Genomic DNA, 16,466 nt, shown 5'->3' on the forward strand with positions numbered 1-16,466 from the left:
AAGCATTGATAATACCAGCATCTGTTTAATAAATATTATATTATAAAGTATTGTTCTTCCACTATCCTCTTAAATAGAACAAGTTCCTGAAATTGAAAGTCCAGTAACAAAGGGCACAAATAGAACAAGAAACCTGGCAGCAAAATATTTCTGTTTAAACAACAGAGCTTCAAGAGCAACACCCTGTTGCACAGCTCAGTAGAAGGGTACTGACAAATACCGAAACATAAAATGCCCAATCACTAAACTGCTTTAATATGATAAAGTTCCCCAAAATCCAAGCCATTAAACCAAAAACCAATACAGGAGCTTGAAAATTATAGTAAACTACAATATATCACTCATGGGTGGCCTTAATGCTGAGTCTGGGATGAATTACATGAAAAAAATCACAGGAAATATTTAACACAAAAAAGAAATCTGAGAGGCAAGCACAATGACTGCCATAACAGAGAATTTAGCAATTCCAAACACAACACAAAAATGTTGTGTGCTTGAAGGCTGTGCTAAATTTTCTTCTGAGAGTGTTTTATGGGATTATAACAGAAACAAAAATATCCTGACAACTTGAGAGAAAAATGAGTGACTTATTAGACCAATTGATAAAGCTGGAAAGAACAGACAAGCTTCTAGGCACGCAGGTGCTTCTTTGGATCTGAAATAGAAACAGCAAACTTCAAAGCTAAATCCAGGTTAAGAACAATTGTGCTGAGTTAGAACATCTGCTTTGCTTCAAATGTTTATTAATTTCTTTTTTAAAGGCTGTAAATGATGACCTGGGAAATAAATTTATAATAATATAGCCCTGTAAATGGATTATTATTTCTAAAGCAGGCTTGCAATTAGAAAGGGATCTAAGGAGTAAAACTTACCCCAGCAAATCTGCACAAAATCACATTGACTTTCCATAAGATTTACAAGCCTGTTTGCTTACATTGCTTTAGAAAATATTAATTGGATTCCTAAGTCACTTTGGTGCTTTAGAAGATTTTACTTTCACTGAAAAAGGCAATAAACAAGTCAGGGTACTGCCAAGGAGTAGATACACATGGGTCCTTGTTGCTTATGCAAACCCAACTGTGGCTGCAGAGCCAGCTATGCTGGGGACTGGTGTATTTGCCTGAACAGACCTGGTAACAAGGTCAAAGCTTAAGATCTGACATAAGCACAGACAACAGACAACGCCAGGCCACAGGAAGCAATGCTCTGAGGTGGCTCGGCTGTTAAACATCTCTTAGGCTAGTCCTAGTAATGATGTAAATATTATTTTCTAAGAAGTTTGTCATTTATATTTATTGAAACTTTTCACTGGAGAGGGTAGGGAAGGTGAAACAGAAGAGTAATTTTCTGTTATTGGCCATTCAGGATTTTTTAAGCTGTTACTTTTTCAATCATCTACAACAGTTTCCTTGTTTTTAGAATGAGTGCATGATATCATATCCTGAGCCCTTCCCTTTTCTTGCAGCTTTCTGAGGCACTAGAAGGAGTCCAGCTACAGTCATTGTGTGAATTGGTCTGTCATACTGTAGTGGAGCTGCTTCTGCCATCGTCCGCCTGCCTGCCTTATTCATACTCCTTAAGAAATTGCTGCTCTAGGACGAACGACCCTTTAAGCACAGTGAGTATCAGCTAAGAAAGAAAAGAGTCTATCTATCTAGTTTGTAAAGTTGCATCGGAGAAAGATCACTTCTCTATATATTTATGCGTGTGTGCAGTTAGGGACACAAATACAAGTGAAAGGAGAACTTGCTGTCGTTTTCCATCACTGAAGTGAGAAGAGAAAGGAGATTCCTGGCCCAGCTGGGGTGAGAAAAGGGATAGCAGCAACACAGGAGGCTCTCAGGGTGCAGAGACTGGATTAAAGGTGTGGGCTAGGTGTAGGAAAGGGCCAAGGTACACGTACTCTGCAAGGCGACATACCCATTCACCGTGGACAGACAGGAAAAAACAGCTGTTAAAATGTACGCACAAGCAGCTGTGCGTGAGCACATGGCATTGTATTAATGCTGGATGACAAGCACCTCTTGTTTATTCTTAATCTTGTTTGACTTAATGAATGCAGTAGTACTAGGTAGTAATAAGCAAAATAAAAGGAGAATAAAAGAACTATTTTTCTGCACTAACCTCCACTCACCCCTAAAGCATACAGGCCAAGTAACCATTAACAGTGAGTCACTGATTCTTTTTAGTATAACTACATAACGCGTGGTGGTGGTGGTGGTGTTACTGCTGCACTTCTCCATCTTGGTCTTTAGCTCTGAAACGCAGAGCTAAAGGCTCTGCCATTCTTGGTGGAGGGCCTAAGGTTTTGTCTAGATGACTCTGCAATGCTAATTTAGTAGAAACTTGTTAAATATATCAATAATATATTTATAGTTACATTTATAGTGTATGAATACCTTAGTATGATCCAGAATTTGCAGTGTAAAAAATGTTACAATGAAAGTAAATAATCAGCTTGCATTTATATCTATCAAATGATACTGTAGAAGTTATTTATTAACATAGAAAGTTGATTTTAAAAGGATAGAAAATCTGAATTTTCCCGTGCATGTTGCCCTGGTAGAGTACCAAACACCAACTTCATTCCAAAGTTGTAAAATACTTTTGACCATGCTTTACATAAAGGCCTCACTCTGTTTTGAGTGGAACCAACAGAAAGTAGTAGTGATATTTTTGTGAATATTTAAGATAACAATAACTAGCTTCAGAAAAGTGCAAGTAAGTTGTGTCCTTTCCCCACATGGTCTTTGGTGAGGCAAGCAACTACACAGGAAACACATAACCTTTGAATATGTCATTGATGACACTACTTTATCCATTTTTTCTTTCCTCACTGTGGTTTTGATCAGCTCATTCATAGGGTCACAGCACAATGTTAGTAAAAATCATTGCTTTTTCTTACCTGCTAAACTGCATTGTGAGGTAAAAACTCCTCTTCAGTTAAAAGTTGCTGGACCCTCTTCTGTTGCTGACGTAGTTAATTTTATGACAGTACAAACCTGCCATTTTCTACAACATAGTTACGGTAAGAGTAGAAGGATGCTAAAGATGTGCTCATGTGCTGCTCCGTCTAGCCTCGGTAGCATTGAGATTGCTGTACTAGAGGCGACCATTAGTCCACCTACTCCAGGGTTCTGCCTCCAACAGCAACCTGTACTAGGTGCTTCTGATACAGTTGTAAGTCAGTCCAGAGTGATCGGCTGTCAAATAGGCTTCACAGGAGATTTTTTTTAACGCCTATCAGCTATTAGTTGACTTGTACTGTGCAACATGAGGGTTTTTTTAACTCTTTCATTTCATATAATATCACAGTGGATATTCACATTTCCATATAAATGTTTGTTTCTTGAATTCACTGAGATCTTGGTTCCAATGATGTCATGTGGCAATGAGTTCAGTAAAAAATGTGAGTTTTTAAAGAAACATTATTATTTCCTTTCTCCAGATTTAAATCTGATGCCTTTCACTTCCATTAGAAGTAAATTTGCTTATACATCATAGGAGAGAAAAACTCATCTTAGTCTTTCAATTGTGTGCTCTACTGAAGAATAACAATGTTCTTTTTATTCTTAGTTATAGTTTGGTCTGTCTAGTTTGTGGCTATGCTTTTTTTCAGTTTATAAACTCTTTTCAAGGGCTTTAACCACAGTTTTTCCTGTAGTTAATTATTTCGTTGTCATGCTTAAAAAATTTGAAGATGAAAGAGATGTGAGTTTCCTTTATAGAAACCACCCAGCCCTGCTCTTGTGTCCTGTTTATTATATGTGTTTAATAATAAATTTTCCACCACCTTACATCCAAGAAATGTTAGGTGTGCAGCAAATGTTTAATTAACTAATCTCACAAAGAACTTGTGAGGTAGGTGCCCTCATTTTACAGGTGAGACAGAGAGTGAGACAGTTAAATTAAGTGACTTGCTTAATATCACACAGTGAGTCAGTGCTAACGCTGAAAATAGAGTTTATGTCTTCTGGTTCCTTGCCCTGTATTTTAATCATCAAACCAGACTTAACTCTAAAGTTGAACAAAGTCCTTAACTGATTAAAATAATTGTTCTCAATTTCATATTGGAGTATTACGTTTTAATCACCTAAGCAGCTGAAATACTTGCAAAAGTTTTCCTTGCTTAGGACTTTTTTAGTCTTTCGTGTTCAGATACTGCTTCACATAGCAGCTGAATATGTTTTGTTTACAGTAATCCTGAACTCTAAAAATATACTCAAGCAGACCTCCGCAAAAAAAATAAGGAACACACTTAAAACTCACAGCAATGTCTTTGTTGTTCTTGTGGTTTAACCCCAGCCAGCAACTAAGCACCACGCAGCTGCTCACTCGCTCCCCCCCCCTCCCCCCCGCGGTGAGATGGGGAAGAGAATCGGAAGAGTGAAAGTGAGAAAACTCGTGGGTTGAGATAAGAACAGTTTAATAGGTAAAGCAAAAGCCGCGAATGCAAGCAAAGTAAAGCAAGGAATTCTTTCACTCCTTCCCATCGGCAGGCAGGTGTTCAGCCATCTCCAGGAAAGCAGGGCTCCATCACATGTAATGGTTACTTGGGAAGACAAACGCCATCACTCCGAATGTCCCCCCCTTCCTTCTTCTTTCCCCAGCTTTACATGCTGAGCATGACGTCATATGGTGTGGAATATCCCTCTGGTCAGTCGGGGTCAGCTGTCCCGGCCGTGTCCCCTCCCAACTTCTTGTGCCCCCCCAGCCTCCTCGCTGGTGGGGTGGGGTGAGAAGCAGAAAAGGCCTTGACTCTGTGTCAGCACTGCTCAGCAGTAACGAAAACATCCCTCTCTTATCAACACTGTTCCCAGCACAAATCCAAAACATAGCCCCATACTAGCTACTATGAAGAAAATGAACTCTACCCCAGCCAAAAACCAGTACAGCTGCCAATGTAGCAATGCTCTTTTTCACATTCTTAACAGCAGTTCCACTTAATAATACCCATAGCTTTAATTAATGGAGCACAGTTATTGCCCCACAGAAAGCAAAATATAGACTGCTCGTTACGCTGGCATGACTAGATGAAAATGTAGCCTGAAACACAAATGAGCAATTGCGTCTTGAGAAATATCTGCTTAGAAGTGCAGTTCTGAACTATATGCTGTGTCCTCTCTGAATAGACTGGTACATAAAGAGGTGCGATCCTTGAAAACATGTTGAGTGAATAGTACCTAGTGTTCAGGCTAATGGTATGCTCCAGCAGCTTTATAGCTCTACTGAGTATAGTCCACATATTTGTTTATGCAGATAGGACATATATAAATTTTTCCAATCCTCACTATCTTACCGGTTCGATAGTGTTCTTCAGTATAGGAAAGAATAAATGGCCCAGAAAATATGTACGTAGGCATAAGATAGAAAGAGGCTGAGGAGAGGGAATGAAGAAATAATATTACCATGGCTTGCTCCCTATTAAACCTGGGTATAGACACAGCTGTCTGTTACACAGCCTTATACAATGTTTTGTATCATACAATATTTTTGGTGCGTGTGAGACAAGCAGCACAAGGCTGTGGTCAGCTCGAAGATTTTTATAAAGGCTTCTGCCATGTGTAATGAATAGGGCTTTGCTGTGTAAGCAGCCTTCCAACTTAATTGCAATTTAACAACAAAATACCTTAAAAATTCAACTGCTTCATTGCTGAATGCAAATAAAGCTCCTAGGTGGTAAAATCAGTCAGTAAGCACTGGCATGCTACAGCATGTTTATGCTGTTTATCCATGTTTATGGAAACAACTCAGAAGTCATTTAACATGTTGTACTTCTAAAGAAGAAGAGAATCACATCTTGCCTACTGAATTGGGGGCTAGACAGAAGGTTCCAGGTAACAAGCCAAGGAGAGATGTTCCAAGAAGGCCATTCTGTTTCCTCTGGGGTCAATACTTCTAATTTACCATGTTGTTTTCCTTTTGGGTTTATCTTCTCTTTAAAATGTTAACTATGAGCATATTTTACATTATGCCACTAGGGCTCTGTCATCAGTGATCAATTGTCCAATATTGGTCAGAGTACTGCTCCAACTTCGCTTTCAGTTTCTGTTAGAGACTAAGGTGTTTTTCTCACAGACTTCACAAAATGGCCTGATGCCAAGTGATGAGCAGTTTGCAAGACAGCACTGTGTCTGTGCCCATCTATCAGGCCTTAGAGATGCTGCCTTTCAAAGGGGTTTTTGAAAACCAGGCAGGAGTTGTCCAGTACAAAGTGGACAAAGAAGACACTCCTGTGACTTTCATAGACCTTGAAACCAAACCCAAGAAAGCAATGCAAATAATTGAACATATTTCTGTGGCTGTTCACTTGTGTCTCCTTTTATTCATAGTTCCTATTATTAACCCATCAAATGTAATGGTAATAATGTTTGAGAAACTGAAAATTTTAATCAAACATTAGATAATATTTGTGAAAAACAGGGTTTGAAATTATAATGTGCCTAGGTGTTCTCTTCCAGGTCGGGAATAGAAAGAAGACTTTTGTGATCTCTGTGTCTGATCAAAACTAACCAAACCAGTAGAAATGGAATACACGCACATACAGTTCATGGGCAGAGAATCCTTTTCAGCAGCTACTCAGCTAATAGGTATGAAGAATGAGTCAGCTTGAGAAAATCAGAAATTGTTTGGGATAATCTGAATGAGAATGAAGGATGCATAATACAGTATCGCATTTGAGAAGAGCTCTAGCAAAATATGGGCCTTGAATTTTGGATGTAGAGAGAGTTATACTTGCTTCATCTATTACTGAAGAGAACAGAAAACAAGCCAGCCTTTATGATTAAGTAGACATCATGCTATTTTACATAATTAACTTTATTTAAGATCCTACTTTCAGCGAAAACCTCAATGTGTCCTGCCTACCTTAGTAATTTCATTACTAGTCACCGCTCTTTAATAGGTCTATCACAGCCTTGTGTTGATTCAGCACAGAAAGAAAACATTTTAGGAATGTCAGTTCTTCGAGCAGTGGGGATTACAGGCATGGTAACAGTACATGTTTGTGAAAGGTATATGCTGTCTGCCTTCATTCCCTATACAACATTGAGAGGGAAACTGAGGTACAGCCGTAGTGCTACTCTGAAGAGTTAATATAATTAATATATTATTATGTAGATTTGATTCACAGAAATTGAGAAAGCATTTGTGGTAATATGGTGCTTATACATTAGAGCCAGAAAATGAAACGGAAATGCATAATGAGGGAGTTGGCCAGTTTAGTTCCGTTATACAAGCACAGTGAAGGGTACAAAGGTAAGGAATGCCACAAGTAACAAAAAATCCAGTATCAGTTACCTTAAATTATATTAATTATAAAAGGTGGAGTTAGCAATGCAGGCAAGGTACACTTTTTCCAACATTCCTTATTATGTGTTAATCATGGCACTGCAAAGATCCAAAAATCTTGGATCATGCAACTTGCAAAATACCACTAGAATGTTTCTTGCTGGAACTAGGTGCAGCGAGGCAAGTACAAGCTGAAACTGTAAATATGGGGAAGGACTTCTCTGTTCAATAAAACAAGCAGTTTCTGCTGAAACTGGTTTTGCTTGAGGAACTAATTTGTGGTTCCAAGTGTCTTTCAGTGCTGACAGCTGAAGAAGGTAGCTCTGGGCCAGATTGTAATGTTCGCTCCTTGCTCTAATGGGCGGATGTGTTTAATTAACCTTTGTTTCTGCAGAAGCAGACATTCTGGCAAGCTGTAGGAAGGAAATCTAAACAGCAGTGAACCTAGGCATATTCTATATATCTAGTACTAGGCAAAGAATGTTAATGTAGACAAATACTGTTTCCTAGGAGACAGGTTTGCATAAGCAACTTCTGTAAAAGAAACTTAACATGGTTCCCCCTGTAGGGCTCCCCCACATTAATTTCACAAGACCCAGCTATGGTCCCATGCCCTTGAGACTCTTGTCTCTCATGTCTGGTTAAAGACTGGGCACAGTTCTTCAACTGGCGGTCACAAAAGCACATATTCAAGGCGGAAATATTCTGCTTAGTATCTCTTCCTGAGAGCTAAACCTGACAGCCTTGCTGCCCATTCCATGTCCAGCAGTGACTTCTCCAGATACCATAGCTTGGCCAGACCCTTCCCAGAGCTTCCCGCAAAGTGCAGATCTTCAGGTTTATAGCTAATTCTTCAGAAGACATATGGCAAGTCTAATGCAAAGCAGATATCCATTGCATAAAGTTGCTGAAGGCATTGTTTTTCACTTGAAAAACTAAAGCACTGTAGATTACAATTCATACAAATACAGAAAACTCCCTGGCCACAATGTCCTTTGGCCCTAATCTTTCACTAAAAAAATCACCAACTTTGCATGCGTGTTTTGAAAGCATGCAAATTAGAGCTTATCTTCTCTGACCTTCATCAGCTCCACTGCCACAATAGCATCACTGTTTCCTGTCTCCTCCCCTTAGTAAGCAGCACCCTCCATTCCTCTCACTTCCTTTCCCTCCCAGATCTTTCCATCCGACAGTCTTTTTAAAGCTCTGCTTTGTCATCTAGTTTTGCTACTACTATGATCTAAATGCCAACCTCCTTCAGTCCTGGTTGTCTCAGTCTCAGTCAGCCAAGACCCTGTTTTTACTCAAAAGGCACCTTTTAAACTTGAGTGATGGACATTCCTTCTACTCTTGTAGTCTTACAAACAAGGTGTATTCCCAACTGACAGAAACATTTACATTACAGCATTTTTCTTACTAAAACTACACTGTAGCAACACAGTATCAATCACAATCATAAACAGTACTTTTCCCACCTCAGCACTGTGATGCAGAACTCTCCCCTTCATAATACCGTGCAACCATCTCCACATTGCCACAGTACGTAGGAATTAGTGTAAAGGCTGCAGTTAGGTTACTAAGTTCCTAATCCCATGCTTTGTCCACTGGGTTTCTGTTCCAGAATGGAGAGTTGTGACAACAAATGAGGTAACCGAGGAAAAATAAAACTGGCTACAGTTTCAGGATTATGAGTTCAATATAATTCTTCAGCTTGTTCATACTGGTCTCTGTTTGTTTCTAGTAAGGACTGATGACTCCAAAAGCTATAAGCTGTGTGTTAAGTTCTTGGGTGATGACAAGTTCCTTTATAATGTGTCTGAGATTATAGAGATAGGATTGTGTAGGCCTGCTACGAGCAGAGTGTCCTATTGCAAAGAGAAGGTTTGGACAAAGACTGAGAATAGAGTATGAGTCTATGTCCAGATATAGATGGTGATTTCCAAAAGCTCTTAGCATTGGCCAAACTCACAGCACAGTCAGTGGATGTAGTCAGGCTGACATAGATTACTTTTGAAAATTCTTCACCAGCATGGTTCAACATGCAGCCCACTGGCCAAATCTGGTCTGCAGGATCTTCTGTCTGGCCTGAACCACCTTTTCTATGGAAATTCCAACGAGCAAGCTGCTGCCTCATCCCAAAGAGAGAAACGGAGGGAGGATGCTTCTTGCCCATGCTTCTGAGAGGTGGGCAAGAACAGCACCCTGATACAGATGAGTTGTTGCTGTGCTTCTGTCTGAATGAGCTGCTATTGATTGTCAATGGCCTGTCCTTAAACTGGGATCTGACTCATGCAGCCCCTGGGGCTTGCCTATCCTATTAATACACTTAATGTTGCTGTAGGTATCACTCACTGAGAAGGAATGTATGACAATACATTTCTTTATATTCGATTTCTTTGTATTGTATTTGTGTGTCTCTTTTCTTTGGCTATCTGGATGTGATGCATGAGTCAATTTCCCTGCACAACTGCAGGAATTATGATTTTCTTGTAATTATGGAATAATTTCAGTAAGTGTGAATTCTGTATGCATACAAGGATACGGGATCTATGGGTTAATCTTGCAGTCTTTTTATTCAAGTGAATACATTCAGCAGGTTCCGGGTCCTGTCCTCCTCCAGGACAGGAAGCATAGTGCTGATGGGGACTGAAAAGAAGTTGCTGTCCTTGGAACCGATAGCAAAGCTCTTTTGCTAGTGTGAACAGGCACCATTCTGAGCTAATACGAAGATTAAAAGCCAATGGAAAAATTTACAGTATCAGCTTAATTTTAACATAATCTAAGTATGAATTACCAAAACTGAGCACGCTCACTTAAATACAAGTTGAAACAATTACTTTATCTTCAGGGAGACTCTCTAAGTAATTGAGATGGATGTAAATCTCAGCTGAAACTTCTGCTTGAGGAAAAGTGCTATTGGATGTGTCCATAGCTTGGTTTCAGCACATGTAGCCAGTTACAGTACAGGGGAAAGCTACATTAACTTTCAGTCAAGCTAAAGGGGTACCTCTCCTGATTTTGATAGATGGCAGTTAATTACATTTTTCCTCTTTGGAAGAAGTATACATTTCTTTCTTTTGTTAGCATGTCTGATAATGATAGGGGATTTTTCTGAGGGTAGTCTTGGAACAAAACTGCAGGTCGAGTCACTCTGTAAGAAGCCAAATACAAGGGAAGGGTGGAGCAAAGTTGCTATTTGATAACAGGAATAGTCTACAAGAAAGTTTCCTTATCTCTCTTCAGTACTTGTTTTTCAGAAAGTAACGGTGATGAAAAGGCAGGAGCTATTCTTCTCTGCTGTAAATTCTTTTCTGATAAGTCTTTTGGAAGAAATCACAATGCTATCTTCATTCAAATCCCTCCTAAGATGCATTTCTTCCATGAATTGTTTCTATGCTAATTCACTAGGCATTGCTATTTACATCTTTAACAGAAACAAAGTACTTAACCTGGACTGATTGTAGATTAAGAATTACTAAGCACATGCATGTCCCATAGAAAACCGTAGTCCATGGAAAGAATCTGTTGCCTCCTGGCAGTATTTCTTTATATTGTGTTTTTATTTCTTATTGTTGATTGTAATGTCTACAGGGAAGGGGCATTTGTCTTTATGCACCTTTAAGGCATCATGTATGTCTGTAACTTTATGCAAATTAGTGAAGATCAAGAAGGAAACAAGAAGTAATTTTATGATACAAATTAGCTTTGCCTTGAATAGCAGTCAAATTCTACTCTGTCATGCCAATGTAAATCCAGATTTGGTGCTGAAGCCACTGGAAAGGAATATGGTCATAGCTCTTGATACAAAGAAGACTGAAGGGTAGAGGAGGTCAGTAATGCTGCATCTAATAGATTCATTCCTGTTATCTTAGACTATGCAAACATTAAATAACCCTAGTCTTCTCTTCAGGACACACAGACTCTATGCTGCCTTGTGCTATAGGCTGCAAATATAACTCAGAAATGCACACCTGCTATTTAACAGTGTATGAAGCAGTGGTTCCCAAACCAGACGCTATTGTAACTAGTGAGGTCACAACAGTTTCAAACGAGGTCACAAAATACATGAAATTCAATTTGATCACATAGTTATGCTAGCATTTGGGGTTGCATTAAATTCTGGCTCTACAATAGCAATTTTTTTGCAATGAAAAATTTGGGGAACTGTTGTGTTTTACTCTGTGAAGGACTGGGTGGGGAGACTATTTCCTCTGAGCCACGAGTGGGAAAAGTCCATTATTACAGGGGTGAAACATGTGAACATGACAGCTACAATTGAAAAAATCCCTACAACTGTGAACATATTCAAATCTGTTGATACAGCATATTTCAAGCCCAAAGGTGTCAACACCATTGCTTTCCAAAACTGTAATTAATCTATATGTCCAAAATATTATGTTGCTATAATAATTATCATAACAAAGTTAATTATAAATCAGTCCTTCACAACCAAAATACACTCACCACTAGGTAAAACATGGCAGTTATTTATGCATGATATACAACAGATGAGAAGAAAGAAGTAAGATTATTACATCCATCAGGAATGGCTGGACCCCCTTTTTTTTAGCAGTGTGTGCGTATCTGTGCTGGAATCTGGCAAGGAAGCCCTGCCAGTAAAGGCAGGGGATGTTGTAGAGGCAGCAAGCTGGGAGCCGGGAAGGAAGGCAATACTTCCTGATACTCATTAGCAAGCTCAGAGGAAGGAGAGCATCCTGCCTAGTCATGCTAAATCAGCTAGAGAGTCCCTATTACCACAGCAAATCCCTTACCCATCCTTGTTTAAGCAGAAGGATATTCAGATTTGGTTAGGAAAGAGAAGCCGTGATTTTGTACATGGGTGTGCAAAGTGCCCATTGAACTTCACTGTCCTATACTGTGACTTCCTAATTTGCTCAAGGGAGCTGTAAAATTAAGAACCTGTGGACTTACCTGTCTTTGTTTTGTCTCCCTTTATCAAGCACACTTGGTCAGTTTTCACCTTTTTATGCTATGTCTCAACTTAAATATTTATGCCATGTCCCATTAAAATCCTCAGCTGAGAACTTTGGTCCTTTCACAGCTGCACAGCTACTGCATACCATTTTTAAATTTGTGAATTTCAAATATATTTAGTGTGACTAAATAGCAGAGTTTGAAAAACAATGGCCTGTGTTTATACACAGAACTGCCATATCCCCTAAGCCAAGGCAATTCGATTCTGACCTGGAAAGGGACATCAGAGTTCAGTCTCTCGTGCCCTAGTAGTCCTTCGCTTCTTGTCTAAAAGTTAGCTAAGGCCTACTCCACAGGCAGTTTTTGTAACATTAATATTTTCAAGAACCAACCACTGTTAACCACATACAGCATTTAGACAAATTGACACAAATGGCAACGTAAATGACAGATTTAAAGCTGTTGTCCTCATGGGGCGACTCCACACACAAGTTATCATCAGCAACATTAAATTGCAAAAACACTTGTAAAACCTTTGTTAAATAATATAAATTGAAATTGGTATATGCTCAAACCAATATAAATAACAAGTCATACAAATCACAATACATTAAAAAAAAACGGAAAAAACCCAACAAACCTTAGAAAGCAAAAACATACAAAGAAGAATGCTGACGTTAGGCTAAATTCTCAGGCTATGTTTCATTACTATTATTGTTACCACTTATCAAGGACTTTCAAGCCAGTTCTGGTATTTCTCCCCTTTGCGTTTATAACTCCGACTGTTACATTCTTAACTCTCATGTTCTTAGCTAAACTTTCCCTCTTAAAACCTAGTCCACATTATTTCTGGTCAGATTTGAATCAGCAAAGCAGAACATTTCCTGTCCTTGGAGGGATGAATCTACACTGGATATTAGGAGCCTGTGTCAGCACTAACAGGATGCAGAGCAGGAAGCTATGCATTTTATTAACAGGAACTAGAACAAGAGTGGCAAAGTTTTGGCAGAATTAGAACGAGATGTTTGTACATGGAACAGAGTAAGAACTGGAACTAAAACATTTTTTATATAACTACAATAAGGCTGCCATCAAACTAGTTTGGTAGATTTGGAAATCATCAGGAGATTATGAGAAAAAGCTTAAACTCAAAACCTAGGATCTGAATGAAAGCTCTAGCTGCCTAACTAACTGGAGCCGTGTCTCTGGCACGCTGAAAAAGGCTGCTTTGGTGAATTGAGAGTACAATTGAGATATGTCCTGGAGCAACAAGCCATTGACACTCTACTGACAAATGAATAGTCGAAAGTTTGTAATCTAACAAAAACGGAGCTAGAATTAATATTGGTCAATAAGAATAAAAATTGACTCAAATTCTCATGCTGGAACACAAAGCATGCTTCTCAGGGGCCTAACAGTGCACATGGACCAAAACACAAATAGGAAGTAGCTCTGTGGTGTGGATCTAAAATAAGACCAGGAGTAGCCACAAGTGTGGTGCCAGCTAATGTATCGTAGCTCTGTCCGCTGGTCAGCACTTCCTAATGTGGACTAGCGTGTTTTCATACCTCTTCTAGCAGCAACTCAAGAGTCTCCCCACGACCCAAACCTGTGACAGAGCAAGCTTGGTTGTTGGAAATTTGCTAGATGAAGTAGGAATGTGTGTCAAAAAAAGCTGACAGACATTTTATTGGTCAGCTTTACAGGCTGGTCTTCCTGTTAATTATGGCTTTCTACTGAATGAAGTCTCTAACAGGGATAGGTGAGCATGGTCCTCCATTACCTGGCTGGAAAAGCATAAAAAGCCTTATTTCTTCCATAGGCAAAAGGAACATATATTTAGCTTGAGGGATATGGAAACCATCTTTTTTGAGACATAAATTCCACAGCCTTTTCCGTTGCTGATTTGTGACCTTGAGATCTGTAAAATCATGCAGTATCCCCCTTTATGACAGCTGCAGATTTATTACAACTAATATGGTAAGGGGAGCAGCCCTTTTATTATAAGCTTTTAAAAGGGAGGAGATTGAAGTTGCTGGTGAAATTGATGCTGTAGGTGCAGCAACCAAGGACAAAGCATGGCAATCACACCTACTTGTTTTTACACTTGCGGCTTTTGGGAACTGACAGGAGAAATTACTTTTGATTTATATCTACTTCTGAGAAGCAAGACCTGACAATTATCAGGTAGTTCACCTGTGTCATGCAACAGCTATGTCAAAAGCCAACAGTTAAACTACAAGGCAGAATGAACTTGTGTGTGGAGTCACCCCATGAGGACAGCTTTAAACCAAGCTGGAAAATTCTAGGGATGAGACAGTGTGTTTCCCACAGCCATTGAATAAATCTCATTTTCTTTTAACTAGAATAAACTCATGTATCTGAGGTCTCTTAAGGCCCTCTGGAATCATATTACAACGATTCCTATCTTTTAATGCAGATAATCAATTCTTCTAATACAGGTAAGAATCCTAGGTGAACCTTTTACTTCTATTTGCAAAATAGTGCCCTATCAGAGGTTTTGAATTTCTTTCATGCTGCAGTCTTCACCTGCTTCTACTTTTTAACTGCATTGTTTGCATGACAAGGACTAAGAAACAGAACTTCCATGAAGATGCATAGAACCTTAGTGACAGAAAAGCTAGCTATGGCTTAGTGTACTGAAAATTTTTGTAAGAATCACAGCTCTCTCTGGGCAAGGAATTCTAGAAAGAATTGTAAAGATGAGCTCATTTTTAGCCAATTATTAAAGATGAGCCCCAAAGTTTAAGGGAATTTGAACTCTACAGGCAGAGAAGCACTGCAACTCTCTGCCATGATTCAGACTGTATTTAGAAATGGCAGCTTAGACCTATCTCCGTTAATATCATACAACAAAGTAAGAAAGTACAAATCAGCTAAGTGGAGAAGGAACTGAATTTTACCATCTTTTCCTGAATTGAAAGCTTCCCAAATTCTCCCCAGAAAACCCTTAGAGAGGTTTAAGAAAAGCCACAAGGAAACTGTTGCTGATTCTTCAGTGCTGAGAAGTCAAAGGAGCCCAGCTGATCCAAACAAAGGATTCTTTACATGCTAATCAAAAGAGAGATTCAGCAGGTGGCCACATTGCTTAGGCTCTGTGAAAAGAAACTGAAAAGGCAGAACTACATCAAGCTGAATCATGGACGTGACATGACTATTGCATTTTGCATTTGACATGATGGATAACTTCAGCCACAATGGCCAAATCCATAGCATTTTTGCTTTCCAAAGAGCATGAAGGACTGCCCTTTCTTGGAAGGAAGTGGCAGCTGCCACAAGACTACAATAATATCTCAGGCTTGCTCTATTTAAAGATCTTTTCTAAATTTACAAGGAAATAACCTGTTGGGTTAAAGCATTTGTCAAAAAAAGACAAAATTGTTAAACATTTTGGATCTTCCATTTACTTTGCCCGTTCCCAGCTATGTACCTGCCTCTTAGCTGTCCTAAGTGTCTTGCATCCTAAATGAATTATAACTGTTAAACGGAAGAGCTAAGATCACAAACATTATCATCTGCCACTCTCTTAAGACCTTTGGCAAAAGGACTGGGAAGACTTTGGAGAAAGTAGCATCTTAAGCCATTACAGTAAGTTTCAGTAGCACTCTCAGATCCCTTCTCTGAATGTAATCTATGCAAGCCAACAAGTTCAGTGGGAAGCTGATAGGAAATGACTTAGGAAGAGGGTATCTTGTAAATCCTGCCCTTCTCCATAAATTGGAAGAGGAAAAGAAGGAGAGAGTAGCAGTCTTTTCTTTCAAATCACAGGAAGAAGATCCGTCCTTTGTATGCAAGGTCTTAGGGGATACAGCATCTATCTAGCATGTACTAAACCAGACATCAACTTCCTCCTCTTCTGAGGTGGTTTGAGCCCATATCTAGTAGGAAAATGCCCCAAGTAGCAAGCCAAAGACTATCCTATGCTTGGCAAGGGGTGTATTTAGTCCTTATTGAAGCTGATCCATTTTGCATGGAATACTATTCACTAAACCAGACAGTACAAGCAAAAGTGCTCTATCTCATCTAACGGTTACAGCACACACTGAACAGTCCTTGCTCTCATAAAGATGTCACAATTTATATTGACTACACTGGTGGCATCTGTGCCTTTACAGTTCTAGCTTCCATAGGCAAGCTTATATTATCTGCTTGGCATCGTCCACCTATTTCTATGAACCAGGCACAGTATAAATGATCAATGCTAGTTTTTAACCTTATCA

The 16,466-nt window shown here is 39.3% G+C and overlaps 1 protein-coding gene across 1 annotated transcript in view; it reads left to right on the forward strand.

Annotated features, from left to right (window-relative positions):
* The first annotated feature begins 1,522 nt into the window (after positions 1 to 1,522).
* Positions 1,523 to 16,466, forward strand: part of RALB (RAS like proto-oncogene B) — a 51,404-nt gene continuing 36,460 nt past the window's right edge. The window contains exon 1 of the mRNA XM_076342938.1: positions 1,523 to 1,618. The gene's annotated coding sequence lies outside the window, so the exon portion shown is untranslated. The remainder of the gene's footprint in view (positions 1,619 to 16,466) is intronic.

The sequence above is a fragment of the Aptenodytes patagonicus genome, chromosome 6, assembly GCF_965638725.1.
Source record: "Aptenodytes patagonicus chromosome 6, bAptPat1.pri.cur, whole genome shotgun sequence".
Taxonomy (NCBI): domain Eukaryota; kingdom Metazoa; phylum Chordata; class Aves; order Sphenisciformes; family Spheniscidae; genus Aptenodytes; species Aptenodytes patagonicus.